Source organism: Salvelinus sp. IW2-2015, unplaced genomic scaffold (assembly GCF_002910315.2).
Source record: "Salvelinus sp. IW2-2015 unplaced genomic scaffold, ASM291031v2 Un_scaffold6311, whole genome shotgun sequence".
Lineage (NCBI taxonomy): Eukaryota > Metazoa > Chordata > Actinopteri > Salmoniformes > Salmonidae > Salvelinus > Salvelinus sp. IW2-2015.
In genome coordinates, this window is record NW_019947574.1 from 1,674 (window position 1) to 21,125 (window position 19,452).

Sequence of the window (19,452 nt, forward strand, 5' to 3'; positions counted from 1 at the left end):
ATTCTTAAAATAAAGTGGTGATCCTAACTGACCTAAGACAGGGAATTTTTACGAGGATTAAATGTCAGGAATTGTGAAAAACTGAGTTTAAATGTATTTGGTTAAGGTGTATGTAAACTTCCGACTTCAACTGTATGTGAGAATGCTGTTCATTGACTACAGCTCAGCGTTCAACACCCTAGTGCCCACAAAGCTCATCATATAGCTAAGGACCCTGGGACTAAACACCTCCCTCTGCAACTAGATCCTGTACTTCATGACGGGCTGCCCACAGGTGGTAAGATTAGGTAACAACACACGCTGATCGTCAACACGGGGACCCCTCAGGGGTGTGTACGTAGTCCCCTCCTGTACTCCCTATTCAGCCACGACTGCATGGCCAAGCACGACTCAAAATCCATCATTAAGTTTGCCGACGACACAACAGTGGTAGGCCTGATCACCGACAACGATGAGACAGCCTATAGGGAGGAGGTCAGAGAACTGGCAGTGTGGTGCCAGGACAACAACCTCTCCCTCAATGTTAGCAAGACAAAGGAGCTGATTGTGGACTACAGGAAAAGGAGGACCGAGCACGCCCCATTAACATTAATGTAGTCGAGCGGGTCGAGAGTTTCAAGTTCCTTGGTGTCCACATCACCAACAAACTATCATGGTCCAAACACACCAAGATAGTCGTGAAGAGGGCACGACAACACCTTTTGCCCCTAAGGAGAYTGAAAAGATTTGGCATGGGTCCTCAGATCCTCAAAAGTTCTACAGCTGCACCATCGAGAGCATCCTCACCGGTTGCATCACCGCCTGGTATGGCAACTGCTCGGCCTCCGACCACAAGGTGCTACAGAGAGTAGTGCGTACGGCCCAGTACATCACTGGGGCCAAGCTTCCTGCCATCCAGGACCTCTACACCAGGCGGTGTCAGAAGAAGGCCCAAAAGTTGTCAAAGACTCCAGCCACCCTAGTCATAGACTGTTCTCTCTGCTACCGCACGGCAAGCGGAACCGGAGCGCCAAGTCTAGGTCCAACAGCTTCTACCCCCAAGCCATAAGACTGCTGAACCCCCTACTCACTGTTTATTATGTATGCATAGTCACTTTACAGGGAATCACTCAAAATGTCTCCAGCAAAACACACACACTAACAGATCACAGCTGCAGCCCAGTGCAGTCGATCACAGCTGCAGCCCAGTGCAGGCTTCAGACAAAGTAGGCCTCTTTCTGTCTTCCACACAACAAACAGACGTAACCACAAGGTGATACACACCTAATTCCTTCTAGCAGAATCACAGTTTGAATCTGTGGTAAACTGCTTCAGAAAACGCAAGTCCTTACAGAGACAGAGGTGTGTGTGTTGCAGGGAGTGATGGTTGTTGGCCTGTGTCAACACATCTAACTCTCTCAGCAGCTCAACTCCAGGTCACACTTCTATTTAAATTGCCCGAGAGAGAAAGATCGCCTGGAAACCCGACTTTGAATTGCATAGAATTCTACGTTTCGCAGAAATGACAGTTTGAACCAGGCAAGTTTCCTGTCACGACCTTCACAAGCCAGAATGTTGAATAAATGTATATTTCAACTTACATAACCGGTTTTTCATGTAGTTGGTCTTTTTGCAGGTAGGAATGTGAGAAAATATATCCACAGGAAAGGATAATTACAACAACTGTTCAAAGCGCTGGTAGTGCCTCAAGATGTGTATCACCTGAACAAGACACCTGAACAAGACACCTGAACAAGACACCTGAACAAGACACCTGAACAAGACACCTGAACAAGACACCTGAACAAGACATCAGAACAAGACACCTGAACAAGACAACATAGAACAAGACACATGAACAAGGACACCTGAACAAGACACCTGAACAAGAGACACCTGAACCAAAACATCAGAAACAAGACACATGAACACTAGCCCAGCTGGTGTTTACATGGTTCTGCTTCAGGTGACAGAAATCTGAAGGCACCAACCAGCGCTTCCAAAAAGACCAACCACACAGACAAACGGTTAAAGTTAATATATTATTTTATTCAGCATTCTGGGCTCATTTCTGGCCTAACATGGGAATAAAATACAATTCAACATCAGGTTTCCAGCACAGACAGAGGCAGACAGAGAGGCCATCTTGGTCCTATAAGATGGAGGCTAGTTAGTTACAGCAGAAACACAGAAAACTCAGACTACTTATACATGTTATAACAACTCATAGAGGCTGGATATACATGTTTATAACAGCTCAAATACCACCTGTTCAGTCTGGCTTTCCCCTCAGCTTTAGCTCAAGCCCTCTTTACTCACCTCTAGCTAAGCTAAGTACCTTACATTTAAATTCTATTGTTTTATTCTCCTTCTGCGGTACAGGTTTTTAGAAAAGTCGTATTAAAATCCCATATATTATTATCAGCTCAATGAAGCCCACCTATGACATACCATAATCAACACACACACACACACACACAACACACACACACACACACAACACACACACACACACACACACACACACACACACACACACACACACACACACCACACACTCTTACCGTTATGAAGGAGACGTTGTTGGGAAATGTTCAGGTGTTCCGTGGCCAGGGGGGAAGAGGGGGGGGGCAGCGATGGGACCCCGACACACCCTGAAGGAGAGGGGGAACGGAGGGAGAGGGCGACCTACACCCCGGGGGCCACTCGAGGGCGACAGCAACGACAGGGTTCTCTTCAGTTTCTCTAGAGCGCTACACTCCTCGTTCTGACCCTCCTCCTCCTCCATCTTCTTCTCAGCCGTACCGGACGCCATCTTAGTTCCGCTCTGTGTTCTTCCTTCACTCTGCTCAGCTGTCTCCGCTTTCTGTTTACTCTCTCCCCCTCTCCCCTCCTCCCTACCCCTGGCGTCCTGTGTGAGTCGTTCGGACAGGAAGTGGCGAATGTTCTGCCTAGCGGCGTGCACCAGCCGCCCGTCTACATCAATACCCAGGATGTGGGTCGGGTTAAAGTGGCGTGCGATGGCCAGGGTCAGGTGACCGGTGCTGCAGCCAATGTCCAGCACCGTCTTCCCTCTGAACCAATCGGGTCGAAGCAGGCCCAGACGAGGGTCCTCAAACCGCCCCACCTGCCCATCACGGTAACCGTAGTAACCGTGGTAGCCGTAATAACGGCTGTAGTTGCCGTGCTGGAACCTGTTTTTCTTCTTCTGGGGTTTGTGGTGGAAGGAGCTCTGGGCCTGCTGCTGACCTACCACCACTGACCCTGACCCCTGACCTCTGAGGCCTGACCCTGGCACCAGGGGGGTGTGGAAGGTGTTGGGTGGGGCAGTGGTGAGGGCGGGGGTCGGAGTAACCGACGAATGGTCAGACCTCGTTGAGGTGGTACGCCGCCGTTTACGCTGCCGATGGCCTCCGTCGCCATGGGGACGGGGTTTAGAGGTGGAGCCAAGTGGCGGGTGGGTGTGTCTCCGGGGCAGAATGGGCGGAACTACCTCATCCCGACAGTTGATGGTGGTGTTGAGTTCGTAGGGCAGAGGAGACTGTGGTACTACGCTTCCAGAGAGGCCCTCTTTGGGAACCTCCGGTACTGCAGCTAGCTCACCAGTAACACTGACGCTAACGCTGGCAGGGAACAGAGCTAACACCTCACCTCCTGTCCCTGAATCACCCCCAGCTTCTACCTTTGACCCCTCAGCCTGTATGGGGGGTTCAGGCTGCGGCCCCCCTCCTCCTCCTCCTCCTCCTCCGTGGTGACGGTTGCGGTGTCTCTTCCTGTTTTTCATGGGGGAGACCAGCACCCCTCCCCCCTCCTCTCCTCCCCCACTCTTCAGGTTCAGGGGGTCTGTGATGTCACGCGGTACCAGGATCTCTACAGGGTCTCTGGCCCGGGCCGGTAGGGGTGAGGACTTGGGCGTCTCGGCATTCAGAGCGCGGCTCACCTCCTCATCCAATAAAGAATTGAGGTTCAGCGGGTCGAAAATGTTCCCGCCCAACAGGAAGTTGGAGGGAAGGACGGGGTCTGATTGACTGTCACTGTTGGCGCGGCGACGACGCTTCCCGAAGCCCGGGTGCTTGAAGCTGCCGCCCAGGGAGTAGCGCCGCTTCCCCATTCGCTGCTGCTGTCCTGGAGGGAAGACCTGGGGGTTGTTGTGGGGGGGCTGAAGGCCGTTTTTGGTCTTTAGGGGGTGTGTACTTCTTGTTTTGGGGCCGTGGGGATGTGGCTGTTCCGTTAGAACCATACTTCCGGTGAAACCGGTTGGTCCCAGACAGGGAGGGTGAGGGGACATCATTACCCCACCCACCCTGTCCACTCCCCCCTCCCCCCCTCCTGACGCAGGGCCTTCTGGGACAGCAGCGTCGCCCCGCCCATCACGCGGTAGAACAGTCTCTTTGTCCAATGACATCCTGATCATCTTTTTCCTGTGGGAGACACTGCAGGCGCCTCGGCCAATGGCATCGATCTACAGACAGGAAGTGGGAGGAGTTAAGGGTCATTTACACACCAGATTTTAAAAAACAGCTGATCTAAGGCAGTATCTCAAATGACACTGTTCCCTTTTTGTGCACTACTTTTGAACTGAGTCAAGCTGCCACACGTAGGGCTCTAGTCAGAAGTAGTGCACTATTTACAAGATAACAGGGAGCCAGCCATATGAAACACTTCCCTCCAAACCTGTTACTTTTGTATAATTCTCTCTTTCTGACTGTCAGTCTCTCCTCACGCTGCTCTCACGCCTAGACAGAGACAAGGTGCACAGCCAAACTATCTAACAGGCCAAGCTCTGTGAGCGGTGTGAGAGTTCTCCAACCCCACACTCCCCCTCTGCGTGCCGTGCGTGGCTCCGCCTCCCGCGTATTGAAATAGAACAGCTAATCTGCATAAACACGTCCTCGGATTCAGTCGTCACTCATTCTCATGAATAATTCAGCAGAAGCGCGAGCTGCGTGGAAAACCGCGCAACCACGCACAATGAGTGACAGCCGAACGGCCAGGCCCCCCTCACACACACACACACACACACTGCCTTCCCCGACCGAAGCTGCTCTCTCTCCCCGCCTTCTCTCTCCACGGCGGCTCCCTCCCCCGAGACACTGAACGCTTTAAAAAAGACAACAAAAATACACCCATCAACTGACTTAGCGAGAGGTTTCCTAACGTTCTCCTACTGCGAGTAAACCTGACCTCATGCACTTCCTACTAAAGTACACAATCAGATCGAAATCATAACACCTACATGAAAGACCCCTTCCCGAAGAAAAAAAAATCGTTTGCGTCAGACCATTACATTTTTGTCGTCCTGTCTGATCAGTTATCTGTGTGTGTGTATGTATGTATGTATGTATGTAAGCTACTGAGTTCTCTCTCGCTCTCTAAACTCTGAAACGTTTCTACAACTGCTTGAGCTTAGCTATTTATTGCTGAGTTTCAGCGGAGCCACGCTCTTTATATGCCCCTGCAAACACACACCGTGGGCGACATACTATCCGACCAATAGCTGTTCTCTCTGGGGCCCGACCTCCTCAAAGTGACCAATGGAATCTTAGCATCGGCTTGGAAATATGATTATGTCCCGCCTTCTTAGGAGAGGTATCCCCGCCTCTGCCTGTCAGAATTGTCAACTCATCGATTTTGGCGTGTCATTTAGCCCAATAAACGTTTAAATTATGTTAATCAACGCTATATTTGATACAGACACCGACTGAACCACTCAGATCCGTGTTAGTTCAGTCTGTGCGTGTCGAGGAAATTGTTTGTTAGCGACAGAACAGGGATCTGAAACGGACACCCCAGCCCATGTCAACAAGAAGGCAGTTAGCGAAAGCTATATTTTACTGCAGATCGTTTATGAATACCCCCACCAGTTAAACTAGTCAATAGTATGAAAGAGAGCATATTTGGTAACGATAGACAACAAAGATGTGTCTTATATTAAGCGGTTTCCCCTCCCCCACCCACCCCCCTCCCGCATCTTGCTCATGGTGTAAGGAACACGCTTATGGGTAATGTAATTTTTTCAAATACTGCAGAACACACGAACAAAACAGTGAACGTTTTGCCACACAAACGGTTGAAAAGTTGCCTAACCGAAAACGTAGTCTTTACTGAACCCATCCATCACCATAATCCCACATGAAACTAGGTCAACTACAAAGATAGCAACATCCACAGAATGGGCACTGCCACGAAACTGGCCAAACTACAAAGCATAGCAACATCCACAGAATGGGCACTGCCCACGAAACTGGCCAAACACAAAAGCATAGCAACATCCACAGAATGGGCACTGCCCACAAAACTGGCCAAACTACAAAGCATAGCAACATCCACAGCATAGCAACATCCACAGATGGGCACTGCCCACGAAACTTGCCAAACTACAAAGCATAGCAATCCACAGAATGGGCACTGCCCACGAAACTGGCCAAACTACAAAGCATAGCAACCTCACAGAATGGCACTGCCCACGAAAACTGGCCAAACTACAAAGCATAGCAACATCCACAGAATGGCACTGCCCATGAAACTGGCAAACTACAAAGCATAGCAAACGTCCACAGAGTGCACTGCCCACGAAACTGGCTAAACTACAAAGCATAGCAACATCCACAGAGTGGGCACTGCCCACGAAACTGCCAAACTACAAAGCATGCAACATCCAACAGAATCGGGCACTGCCCACGAAAACTGGCCAACTACAAAGCATAGCAACGTCCACAGAATGGGCACTGCCACGAACTGGCCAAACTACAAGCATAAGCAACTCCACAGAATGGGCACTGCCCACGAAACTGGCCAAACTACAAGCATAGCAACATCCACAGAATGGGCACTGCCCACGAAACTTGGCCAAACTACAAAGCATAGCAACAGTCCACAGAATGGCACCTGCCACGAAACTGGCCAAACTAACAAGCATACAACATCCACAGAATGGCTTCCCACGAAACTGGGCCAAAACTACAAAGCATAGCAACATCCACAGAATGGGCACTGCCCACGAAACTGGCCAAACTACAAAGCATAGCAACGTCCACAGAGTGGGCATTGCCCACGAAACTGGCCAAACTACAACGGATAGCAACGTCCACAGAGTGGGCACTGCCCACGGAACTGGCCAAACTACAAAGCATAGCAACGTCCACAGAGTGGGCACTGCCCACGAAACTGGCCAAACTACAAAGGATAGCAACGTCCACAGAGTGGGCACTGCCCACGGARCTGGCCAAACTACAAAGCATATCAACGTCCACAGAGTGGGCACTGCCCATGACAACGTCCACAGAGTGGGCACTGCCCATGACAACGTCCACAGAGTGGGCACTGCCCATGACAACGTCCACAGAGTGGGCACTGCCCACGGAACTGGCCAAACAGAACGCTCACAGAAGTGGCGGTAAAACCATCGCGAGACCAGACAACAGTTGCGGTGCTAGCTGGCTACACAAAACCACCTCACACTACGACTTTCATAATACAACGATTAACCGCTACGTAGGTAAAATACGAGATTATATACCGGTGTTTAACTGGAAAGGCGAGCTACACCAAAGATACATCTCGCTTAAGGAAAATGGAAACAGTTGCGGGTAAATAGAAAACGTTAGCTTGGTCAGTGTGACGATAGATAGCCAGCTAGCTAGATGCCGTTAGCTAACTATTAGCTACATTCGGCATCTAGTTTGCTTGCTAGCTAACGTTAACGTTAGAAAGTTAGCAAGATAACGTGAGCCAGCTTGCTAAATAGATAGCTTTCAGTTTAGCTACGTTAACCTCGTTAACGTTAGTCCTTTGGCTAGGTAACTTTCCGTTAGCAAGCTAAGTTAGTCAAGGATTGTTGCAAACTTTATATAACTAACTAGCTAATTTTCTAGCAGTTAATTACATATCTAACTACATTGCTAACTTGGCTAGCTTTGGATTTGTCGACATGTTGACAGACTGCATCATGACATGTCTTTGGTAACGTTACACAGGTCAGAAAGAGAAGGCGAAGTTTGCCCCGCTGGTGCCCCGTGAGAAGAAGCCAGGGCATGGAGAGAAAGGAGAGGTGAAAAAGAGTGAGAATAAGTGTAAAGAAGAGGGGGGTGGAAATAAGGAGAGAAACATTGATGTAGGAAAGAAGACAGGAGGATCATGTGAAGGAGAGAGAGGAGTAGAGAGCAAGGGTAAGGCCTCTGGGTTAGAGAAGAAAAGAGGAGAACGGATGAAGAAAGAAGGGAAGAAGAAGATGCCAGATACAGAAAAAGCTAGGGCTGCCGATGAAGGGGTTCCCCAACAACAGGAAGGTAAAGAGGGAGAGAGAGGAGGAGGCGAGGGAGCGAAGGAGAATAAAAAACAGAAAAATAAGGAGGAAGACCAATCCAGTAATGAAACAGAACAAGGGAAGGAGAGAATGAATGTGAAAAAGAAGAAGAAAGAGAATGAGAAGGTCAGAAAGGAAGGGAAAGAGATGAAAAAGAAGAGACAGAGGGATGAGASAGAGAGCAATAAGAAGGTAGTGTGTGGAATACAGTTAGTGTTCCTTACTTAGCCAGAAGTAATACAGCTGGTAGGCCTTACTTAGCMAGTAGTAATACAGTTAGTAGGCCTTACTTAGCCAGTAGTAATACAGTTAGTAGACCTTACTTAGCCAGTAGTTAAAACAGTTAGTAGACCTTACTTAGCCATAGTAATTACGATTAGTAGGCCTTACTTAGCCAGTAGTAATACAGTTAGTAGGACCTTAATTAGCCAGTTAGCAAACAGTTAGTAGGACCTTAATTAGCCAGTACTAAAACAGTTATAGGACCTTACTTAACCAGTAGTAATACAGTTAGTAGGCCTTACTTAGCCAGTAGCAAACAGTTAGTAGGCCTTAATTAGCCAGTAGCAAACAGTTAGTAGGACCTTAATTAGCCAGTACTAAACAGTTAGTAGGCCTTACTTAGCCAATAGCAAACAGTTAGTAGGCCTTAATTAGCCAGTAGCAAACAGTTAGTAGGACCTTACGTAGCCAGTACTAAAACAGTTAGTGTTCCTTACTTAGCCAGAAGTAATACAGCTGGTAGGCCTTACTTAGCCAGTAAAACAGTTAGTGGTCCTTACTTAGCCAGAAGTAATACAGCTGGTAGGCCTTACGTAGCCAGTACTAAAACAGTTAGTGTTCCTTACTTAGCCAGAAGTAATACAGCTGGTAGGCCTTACTTAGCCAGTAGTAATACAGTTAGTAGACCTTACTTAGCAGTAGTAATACAGTTAGTAGACCTTACTTAGCCAGAGTAAAAACAGTTAGTAAGACCTTACTTACCAGTAGTAATACAGTTAGTAGACCTTACTTAGCCAGTAGTAATACAGTTAGTAGACCTTACTTAGCCAGAGTCATACAGTTAGTAGCCTTACTTAGCCAGTACTAAAACAGTTATATAGGCCTTACTTAGCCAGTAGTCATACAGTTAGTAGACCTTACTTAGCCAGTACTAAAACAGTTAGTAGGCCTTACTTAGCCAGTAGTAAAACAGTTAGTGTTCCTTACTTAGCCAGTAGTAATACAGTTAGTAGGCCTTACTTAGCCAGTACTAAAACAGTTAGTAGGCCTTACTTAGCCAGTAGTAATACAGTTAGTAGACCTTACTTAGCCAGTAGTCATACAGTTAGTAGACCTTACTTAACCAGTAGTAATACAGTTAGTAGACCTTACTTAGCCAGTTATAAAACAGTTAGTAGCGCTTACTTAGCCAGTACTAAAACAGTTAGTAGACCTTACTTAGCCAGTAGTAATACAGTTAGTAGGCCTTACTTAGCCAGTAGCAAACAGTTAGTAGGACCTTAATTAGCCAGGTCATACAGTTAGTAGGCCTTACTTAGCCAGTAGTAATACAGTTAGTAGGCCTTACTTAGCCAGTAGCAAACAGTTAGTAGGACCTAATTAGCCAGTAGTCATACAGTTAGTAGGCCTTACGTAGCCAGTACTAAAAACAGTTAGTAGACCTTACTTAGCCAGTAGTAATACAGTTAGTAGGCCTTACTTAGCCAGTAGCAAACAGTTAGTAGGACCTTAATTAGCCAGTAGTCATACAGTTAGTAGACCTTACTTAGCCAGTAGTCATACAGTTAGTAGGCCTTACTTAGCCAGACTAAAACAGTTAGTAGGCCTTACTTAGCCAGTAGTAATACAGTTAGTAGGCCTTACTTAGCCAGATAGCAAACAGTTAGTAGGACCTTAATTAGCCAGTAGTCATACAGTTAGTAGGCCTTACGTAGCCAGTAGTCATACAGTTAGTAGGCCTTACGTAGCCAGTAGTCATACAGTTAGTAGACCTTAATTAGCCAGTACTAAAACAGTTAGTAGGACCTTAATTAGCCAGTAGTAATACAGTTAGTAGGCCTTACGTAGCCAGTACTAAAACAGTTAGTAGCCTTAATTAGCCAGTAGCAAACAGTTAGTAGTACCTTAATTAGCCAGTACTAAAACATTAGTAGCCTTACTTAGCCAGTACTAAAACAGTTAGTGTTCCTTACTTAGCCAGAAGTAATACAGCTGGTAGGCCTTACTTAGCCAGTACTAAAACAGTTAATGTTCCTTACTTAGCCAGAAGTAATACAGCTGGTAGGCCTTACTTAGCCAGTACTAAAACAGTTAGTGTCCTTACTTAGCCAGAACTAATAACAGGCTAGTAGAGCCTTACTTAGCCAGTACTAACAGTTAGTAGGCCTTACTTAGCCAGTAGTAATACAGTTAGTAGCCTTACTTAGCCAGTAGTAAAACAGTTAGTAGACCTTACTTAGCCAGTAGTAATACAGTTAGTAGGCCTTACTTAGCCAGTAGTAAAACAGTTAGTAGGACCTTAATTAGCCAGTAGTCATACAGTTAGTAGCCTTAATTAGCCAGTAGTCATACAGTTAGTAGGCCTTACGTAGCCAGTACTAAAACAGTTAGTAGGCCTTAATTAGCCAGTAGTAATACAGTTAGTAGGCCTTACGTAGCCAGTACTAAAACAGTTAGTAGGCCTTAATTAGCCAGTAGTAATACAGCTGGTAGGCCTTACTTAGCCAGTAGTAATACAGTTAGTAGACCTTAATTAGCCAGTAGTCATACAGTTAGTAGGCCTTAATTAGCCAGTAGTCATTACAGTTAGTAGGCCTTACGTAGCCAGTACTAAAACAGTTAGTAGGCCTTACTTAGCCAGTCGTAATACGTCCCCGTGTTGACGATCCGCTGTGTTGTTACCTAATCTTACCACCTGGGAGCGGCCCGTAATGAAGTCCAGGATCCAGTTGCAGAGGGAGGTGTTTATTCCCAGGTCCTTAGCTTAGTGATGAGCTTTGTGGGCACTATGCGTTGAACGCTGAGCTGTATTCAATGAACAGCATTCTCACGTAGGTGTTCCTTTTGTCCAGGTGGGAAAGGGCAGTGTTGAGTGCAATAGAGATTGCATCATCTGTGGATCTGTTGGGTGGTATGAAATTGGAGTGGGTCTAGGGTTTCCGGATAATGGTGTTGATGTGAGCCATGACCAGCCTTTCAAAAGCAGTTCATTGTCTACAAGACATGAGTGCTACGGATTGGTAGTCATTTAGGCAGGTTACCTTAGTGTTTTTGGGCACACGGACTATGGTGGTCTGCTTGAAACATGTAGGTATTACAGGCTYATCCAGGACAGGTTGAAAATGTCAGTGAAGACACTTGCCAGACACTTACTCACATCGCCTACGGAGAGCGTGATMACATAGTCGCCTGGAACAGCTGATGCTCTCATGCATGCCTCAGTGTTGCTTGCCTCGAAGCGAGCATAGAAGTGATTTAGCTCGTCTGGTAGGCTTGTTCCATTCAAAATCAGCCGTTTCCAGCTACAATAGTCAATTACAWCATTAACAATGTCTACGCTGTATTTCAGATCAGTTTGATGTTATTTTAATGGACACAAAATKAGCTTTTCTTTCAAAAACAAGGACAATTCTAAGTGACCCAAAACTTTTGAACGATAGTGTATATGCCAATTATTTGATGGCCCTCCCTCCTTCTTCCTGGCCTCTCTCTCTACTTCCCTTTCTCTCTCCCTCCTGTCCCATCTTTTTTTCACTCTCTCTCCTCTATGAGTTGAGGATGGACACAATTGATCACAGTTCTGACCATTAAAAACAGTTGGGATTAGCATGCCTATGTAGAAGCCTGTTAGCTTAGCATTTGTTAGGATTACCATGACGATGAGGAGCATATGCACTCACTTATTAATCAGTGCACCAAACCTGTAAAGTTCTCTCTCTCCTCCCTCCAGGTGCTCCCTCTAACAGACAGTCAGTATGAGGATATATTTGATAGTGCTACGGCGGTTGTGTAGTTAGTTACCCAGAAGTTGATGTAGTAGTGTTAGTTAGTTACCCACCCAGACAGTTGATGTGTCGTGTTAGTTAGTTACCCACCAGAAGTTGATGTAGTAAGTGTTAGTTGTTACCCACCCAGACAGTTGATGTAGTAGTGTTAGTTAGTTACCACCAGACAGTTGATGTAGTAGTGTTAGGTTAGTTACCACCAGACAGTTGATGTGGTATTGTTAGTTAGTTTACCACGACAGTTGATGTGGTTGTGTTAGTTTAGTTACCCACCCAGACAGTTGATGTGGTTGTGTTAGTTACCCACCAGACAGTTGATGTGGTTGTGTTAGTTACCCACCCAGACAGTTGATGTGGTTGTGTTAGTTACCACCCCAGACAGTTGATGTAGTAGTGTTAGTTAGTTACCCCAGACAGTTGATGTGGTTGTGTTAGTTTAGTTACCCACCCAGACAGTTGATGTGGTTGTGTTAGTTTAGTTACCCACAGACAGTTGATGTGTGTGTTAGTTAGTTACCCACCCAGACAGTTGAATGTGGTGTGTTAGTTAGTTACCCACCCAGACAGTTGATGTGTGTGTTAGTTAGTTACCCACCCAGACAGTTGATGTGGTTTGTTTTAGTTAGTTACCCACCCAGACAGTTGATGTGGTTGTGTTAGTTAGTTACCCACCAGACAGTTGATGTAGTAGTGTTAGTTAGTTACCCCACCAGCCAGTTTGATGTGTAGTGTTAGTTAGTTACCCACCCAGACAGTTGATGTGGTTTAGTTAGTTAGTTTACCCACCCAGACAGTTGATGTGGTAGTGTTAGTTAGTTCCCACCCAGACAGTTGATGTGGTATGGTTAGTTTAGTTACCCACCCAGACAGTTGATGTGTAGTGTTAGTTAGTTACCCACCCAGACAGTTGATGTGGTAGTGTTATTAGTTACCCCCAGACAGTTGATGTGTAGTGTTAGTTAGTTACCCACCCAGACAGTTGATGTGTAGTGTTAGTTGTTACCCACCCAGACAGTTGATGTGGTTGTGTTAGTTAGTTACCCACCCAGACAGTTGATGTGGTTGTGTTAGTTAGTTACCACCAGACAGTTGATGTGGTTGTGTTAGTTGTTACCCACCCAGACAGTTGATGTGGTAGTGTTAGTTAGTTACCCCCCAGACAGTTGATGTAGTGTGTTAGTTAGTTTACCCCCCGACAGTTGATGTGGTTTGTTTAGTTAGTTACCCACCCAGACAGTTGATGTGGTGTGGGTTAGTTAGTTACCACCCAGACAGTTTGAATGTGGTGTGTTAGTTAGTTACCCACCCAGACAGTTGATGTGGTTGTGTTAGGTTACCCAGACAGTTGATGTGTTGTGTTAGTTAGTTAACCCACCAGACAGTTGATGTGGTTGTGTTTAGTTTACCACCCAGAACGTTGATGTGGTTGTGTTAGGTTACCCACCCAGACAGTTGATGTAGTAGTGTTAGTTAAGCCCACCCAGACAGTTGATGTGGTTGTGTTAGTTACGCACAGACAGTTGATGTGGTTGTGTTAGTTAGTTACCCACCCGACAGTTTGTGTGTGTGTTAGTTTACCCACCCAGACAGTTGATGTGGTTGTGTTAGTTACGCACGCCAGACAGTTGATGTGGTTGTGTTAGTTACCCACCCAGACAGTTGATTGGTTGTGTTGTTGTACCACCAGACAGTTGATGTGGTTGTGGTTGTTTAGTTACCACACCAGACAGTTGATGTGGTTGTGTTAGTTACCCACCAGACAGTTGATGTGGTTGTGTTGTAGTTACCCAGACAGTTGTGTGGTTGTGTTAGGTTACCCATCCCAGACAGTTGATGTGGTTGTGTTAGTTACCCACCCAGACAGTTGATGGTGGTTGTGTTAGTTACCCACCCAGACAGTTGATGTGGTTGTGTTAGTTAGCCCACCCAGACAGTTGATGTGGTTTGTGTTAGTTACCCACCCAGACAGTTTGATGTGGTTGTGTTGTTAGTTACCCAGACAGTTGATGTGGTTGTTGTAGTTACCCACCCAGACAGTTGATGTGGTTGTGTTAGTTACCCACCCAGACAGTTGATGTAGTTGTGGTTAGTTAGTTACCCCCACCAGACAGTTTGATGTGGTTGTGTTAGTTACCCACCCAGACAGTTGATGTGGTTGTGTTAGTTAGTTACCACCCAGACAGTTGATGTGGTTGTGTTAGTTAGTTACCCCCACCCAGCAGTTGTGTGGTTGTGTTAGTTAGTTACCCACCAGACAGTTGATGTGGTTGTGTTAGTTAAGTTTACCCCACCCAGACAGTTGATGTGGTTGTTTTAGTTAGTTACCCACCCAAGCAGTTGATGTGGTTGTGTTAGTTAGTTACCCACCCAGACGTTGATGTAGTAGTGTTAGTTAGTTACCCACCCAGACAGTTGATGTGGTTGTGTTAGTACCCACCAGACAGTTGATGTGGTTGTGTTAGTTACGTTCTCAGATCAGTTGATGTGTAGTGTTAGTTAGTTACCCACCCAGACAGTTGATGTGGTTGTGTTAGTTACCCACCCAGACAGTTGATGTGGTTGTTGTTGTTACCCCCCCAGACAGTTGATGTGGTTTGTGTTAGTTAGTTACCCACCCAGACAGTTGATGTAGTAGTGTTAGTTAGTTCCCACCCAGACATTTGATGTGGTTGTGTTAGTTACCCACAGACAGTTGATGTGTGTGTTAGTTGTTACCCACCCAGACAGTTGATGTAGTTGTGTTGTTAGTTACCCACCCAGACAGTTGATGTGGTGTGTTAGTTTTGTTACCACCCAGAACGTTGATGTGGTTGTGTTAGTTAGTTACCCACCCAGACAGTTGATGTGGTTGTGTTAGTTAGTTACCCACCCAGACAGTTGATGTGGTTGTGTTTGTTAGTTACCACCCAGACAGTTGATGTGGTTGTGTTAGTTACCCACCCAGCCAGTGAGATGTGTAGTGTTAGTTAGTTACCCACCCAGACAGTTTGATGTGGTTGTGTTAGTTACCACCCAGACGTTGATGTGGTTGTGTTTAGTTACCCACCCAGACAGTTGATGTGTAGTGTTAGTTAGTTACCCACCCAGACAGTTGATGTGGTTGTGTTAGTTACCCACCGCAGACAGTTGTGTGTTAGTAGTGTTAGTTAGTTACCCACCAGACAGTTGATGTAGTAGTGTTAGTAGTTACCCACCCAGACAGTTGATGTGGTTTGTGTTGTTACCCACCCAGACAGTTGATGTAGTAGTGTTGTTAGTTACCCACCCAGACAGTTGATGTGGTTGTGTTAGTTACCACCCAGACAGTTGATGTAGTAGTGTTTAGTTAGTTACCCCCCAGACAGTTGATGTGGTTGTGTTAGTTAGTACCCCCAGACAGTTGATGTAGTAGTGTTAGTTGTTACCCACCAGACAGTTGATTGTAGTGTGTTAGTTAGTTACCCCCAGACAGTTGATGTGGTTGTGTTAGTTGTTACCCACCAGACAGTTGATGTGGTTGTGTTGTTATACCAGCCAAGTTGATGTGGTTGTGTTAGTTACCGTCACCCAGACAGTTGATGTGTGTGTTAGTTAGTTACCCACCAGACAGTTGATGTGGTTGTGTTGTTAGTTACCCACGCCAGACAGTTGATGTGGTTGTGTTAGTTACCAGACAGTTGATGTAGTTGTGTTAGTTAGTTACCACCCAGACGTTGATGTGGTTGTGTTAGTTGTTACCCACCCAGACAGTTGATGTGTTGTGTTAGTTACCCACCCAGACAGTTTGATGTGGTTGTGTTGTTCCCACCGACAGTTGATTGGTTGTGTTAGTTTCCACCCAGACAGTTGAATGTGGTTGTGTTTAGTTACCCACCAGACAGTTGATGTGGTTGTGTTAGTTACCCCCCAGACAGTTGATGTGGTTGTGGTGTGTTAGTTACCCACCCAGACAGTTGATGTGGTTGTGTGTTACCACCAGACAGTTTGCATGTGGTTGTGTTAGTTAGTTCCCACCCAGACAGTTGATGTGTGTGTTAGTTTAGTTACCCACCCAGACAGTTGATGTGGTTGGTGGTTAGTGTTACCCCACCAGACAGTTGATGTAGTAGTGTTAGTTAGCCCACCCAGACAGTTGATGTGGTGTTTTTTAGTTACCCACGCCAGACAGTTGATTGTGGTTGTGTTAGTTACCCCACCCAGACAGTTGATGTGGTTGTGTTAGTTACCCCGAGCTTGATGTGGTTTGTGTGTTCCCCCAGACAGTTGATGTGGTTGTGTTAGTTAGTACCCACCCAGACAGTTTGATGTGTTTGTGTGTTAGTTAGTTACCCACCCAGACAGTTGATGTGTTGTGTTAGTTTACCCACCCAGACAGTTGAGTGTGGTTGTGTTAGTTAGTTCCCACCCAGACAGTTGATGTGGTTGTGTTTAGTTAGTTACCCACCCAGACAGTTGATGTAGTATGTTAGTTAGTTCCCACCCAGACAGTTGATGTGGTTGTGGTGTTAGTTAGTTACCCACCCAGACAGTTGATGTGGTTGGTGTTAGTTACCCACCCAGACAGTTGATGTGGTTGTGTTAGTTCACGCCAGACAGTTGATGTGGTTGTGTTAGTTCCCAGACAGTTGATGTGGTTGTGGTTAGTTTAGTTACCCACCCGACAGTTGATGTGTAGTGTTAGTTAGTTACCCACCAGACAGTTGATGTGGTGTGTTAGTTAGTTACCCACCAGACAGTTGATTGTGGTTGTGTTAGTTAGTTACCCACCCAGACAGTTGATGTGGTTGTGTTAGTTTCCCACCGACAGTTGATGTGTTGTGTTAGTTTAGTTACCACCCAGACAGTTGATGTGGTTGTGTTAGTTACCCCCAGACAGTTGATGTGGTTGTGTTAGTTAGTTACCCAGACAGTTGATGTGGTTGTGTTAGTTTACCCCCAGACAGTTGATGTGGTTGTGTTAGTTAGTTACCACAGACAGTTGAGTGTGGTTGTGTTAGTTACCCACAGAGTTGATGTGGTTGTGTTAGTTAGTTACCACCCAGACAGTTGATGTGGTTGTGTTAGTTAGTTACCCACCAGACAGTTGATTGTGGTTGTTTGTTTAAGTTACCACCCAGACAGTTGATGTGGTGTGGTTTAGTTAGTTACCCACCAGCAGTTGATGTGTAGTGGTTGTTAGTTACCCACCCAGACAGTTGATGTGGTTGTGTTGTAGTTAGTTACCCACCAGACAGTTGATGTAGTAGTGTTAGTTAGTTACCCACCCGAGACAGTTTGATGTGGTTGTGTTAGTTTAGTTACCCAGACAGTTGATGTGGTTGTGTTAGTTTACCCACCCAGACAGTTTGATGTGGTTGTGTTAGTTAGTTACCAGACAGTTGATGGTGGTTGTGTTAGTTACCCACCCAGACAGTTGATGTTGGTTGTGTTAGTTACCCACCAGACAGTTTGTGTGGTAGTGTTAGTTACCCACGCCAACGTTGATGTGGTTGTGTTAGTTTACCACCCAGACAGTTGATGTGGTTGTGTTAGTTAGTTATCCCACGACGTTGATGTGGTTGTGTTAGTTTACCCACCCAGACAGTTGATGTGGTTGTGTTAGTTAGTTTACCACCAGCAGTTGATGTGGTGTGTGTTAGTTACCCCCCAGACAGTTGATGTGGTTGTGTTAGTTACCCAGACAGTTTGATGTGGTTGTGTTAGTTAGTTACCCACCCAGACAGTTGATGTGGTTGTGGTTAGTTACCCACCCAGACAGTGTGTGTGTGGTTGTGTTAGTTAACCCACCCAGACAGTTGATGTTTGTAGTTGGTGTTAGTTACCACCCACAGTGATGTGTAGTGTTGTTAGTTACCCCCCCAGACAGTTGATGTGGTTGTGTGTTAGTTAGTTCCCACCCAGACCAGTTGATGTGGTTGTGTTAGTTGTTACCCACCCAGACAGTTGATGTAGTTGTGTTAGTTACCCACCCAGACAGTTGATGTGGTTGTGTTAGTTAGTTCCCACCAGACAGTTGATGTGGTTGTGTAGTTTAAGTTACCACCAGACAGTTGATGTGTGGTTGTTGTTAGTTACCCACCCAGACAGTTGATGTGGTTGTGTTAGTTAGCCCACGCCCCAGACAGTTGATGTGGTTGTGTTAGTTTACCCACCCAGACAGTTGGATGTGGTTGTGTTAGTTACCCACGCCAGACAGTTGATGTGTTGTGTTAGTTTAGTTTACCCACCCAGACAGTTGATGTGGTTGTGTTAAGTTACCGCCCCCAGACAGTTGATGTGGTTGTGGTTAGTTAGTTTTCCACCCCAGACAGTTGATGTGGTTTGTGTTATTAGTTACCCACCGCAGACAGTTGATGTGTTTGTAGTTGTGTAGTTAGTTACCCACAGAAGTTGATGTGTTGTGGTAGTGTTAGTTAGTTCCCACCCAGACAGTTGATGTAGTAGTGTTAGTTTAGTTACCCACCCAGACAGTTGGATGTGGTTGTGTTAGTTAGTTACCCACCCAGACAGTTGATGTGGTTTGTGTTAGTTAGTTACCCACCCAGACAGTTGATGTGGTAGTGTTAGTTAGTTACCCACCAGACAGTTGATGTAGTAGTGTTATAGTTAGTTACCCACCCAGACAGTTGATGTGGTTGTGGTTGTGTTAGTTAGTTACCCAGCAGTTGATGTGGTTGTGGTAGTGTTAGTTAGTTACCCACCAGACAGTTGATGTGGTTGTGGTTGTGTTAGTTAGTTACCCAGACAGTTGATGTGTGTTGTGGTAGTGTTAGTTAGTTACCCAGACAGTTGATGTGGTTGTGGTAGTGTTAGTTAGTTACCCACCCAGACAGTTGATGTGGTTGTGGTAGTGTTAGTGTTAGTTACCACCCAGACAGTTGATGTGGTTGTGGTTGTGTTAGTTAGTTACCCAGACAGTTGATTGGTTGTGGTAGTGTTAGTTAGTTACCCACCCAGACAGTTGATGTAGTATGTTAGTTACCCACCCAGAAGTTGATGTAGTAGTGTTATCGGTTAGTTACCCACCCAGACAGTTGATGTAGTAGGTGTTATAGTTAGTTTTACCCACCCAGAAGTTGATGTGGTTGTGGTGTGGTTAGTTACCCCCAGACAGTCTTGATGTTGGTTGTGGTAGTGTTATTTAGTTACGCCACCCAGACAGTTGTCTAAGGTGTCTCCAGA

General features: G+C 46.0%; 1 long non-coding RNA gene and 1 pseudogene across 1 annotated transcript; one reads left to right on the top strand and one right to left on the bottom strand.

The window, feature by feature from the left end:
• Positions 1-2,543: 2,543 nt before the first annotated feature.
• LOC112078809 (7SK snRNA methylphosphate capping enzyme-like) lies at positions 2,544-5,413 on the bottom strand (annotated as a pseudogene).
• A 1,986-nt stretch (positions 5,414-7,399) lies between these two features.
• LOC112078810 (uncharacterized) lies at positions 7,400-12,289 on the top strand. The gene is made up of 3 exons (XR_002895786.2): positions 7,400-7,568; positions 7,956-8,029; positions 12,237-12,289. It is a non-coding gene; the product is annotated as an uncharacterized lncRNA (long non-coding RNA).
• The last annotated feature ends 7,163 nt before the right edge of the window (positions 12,290-19,452 follow it).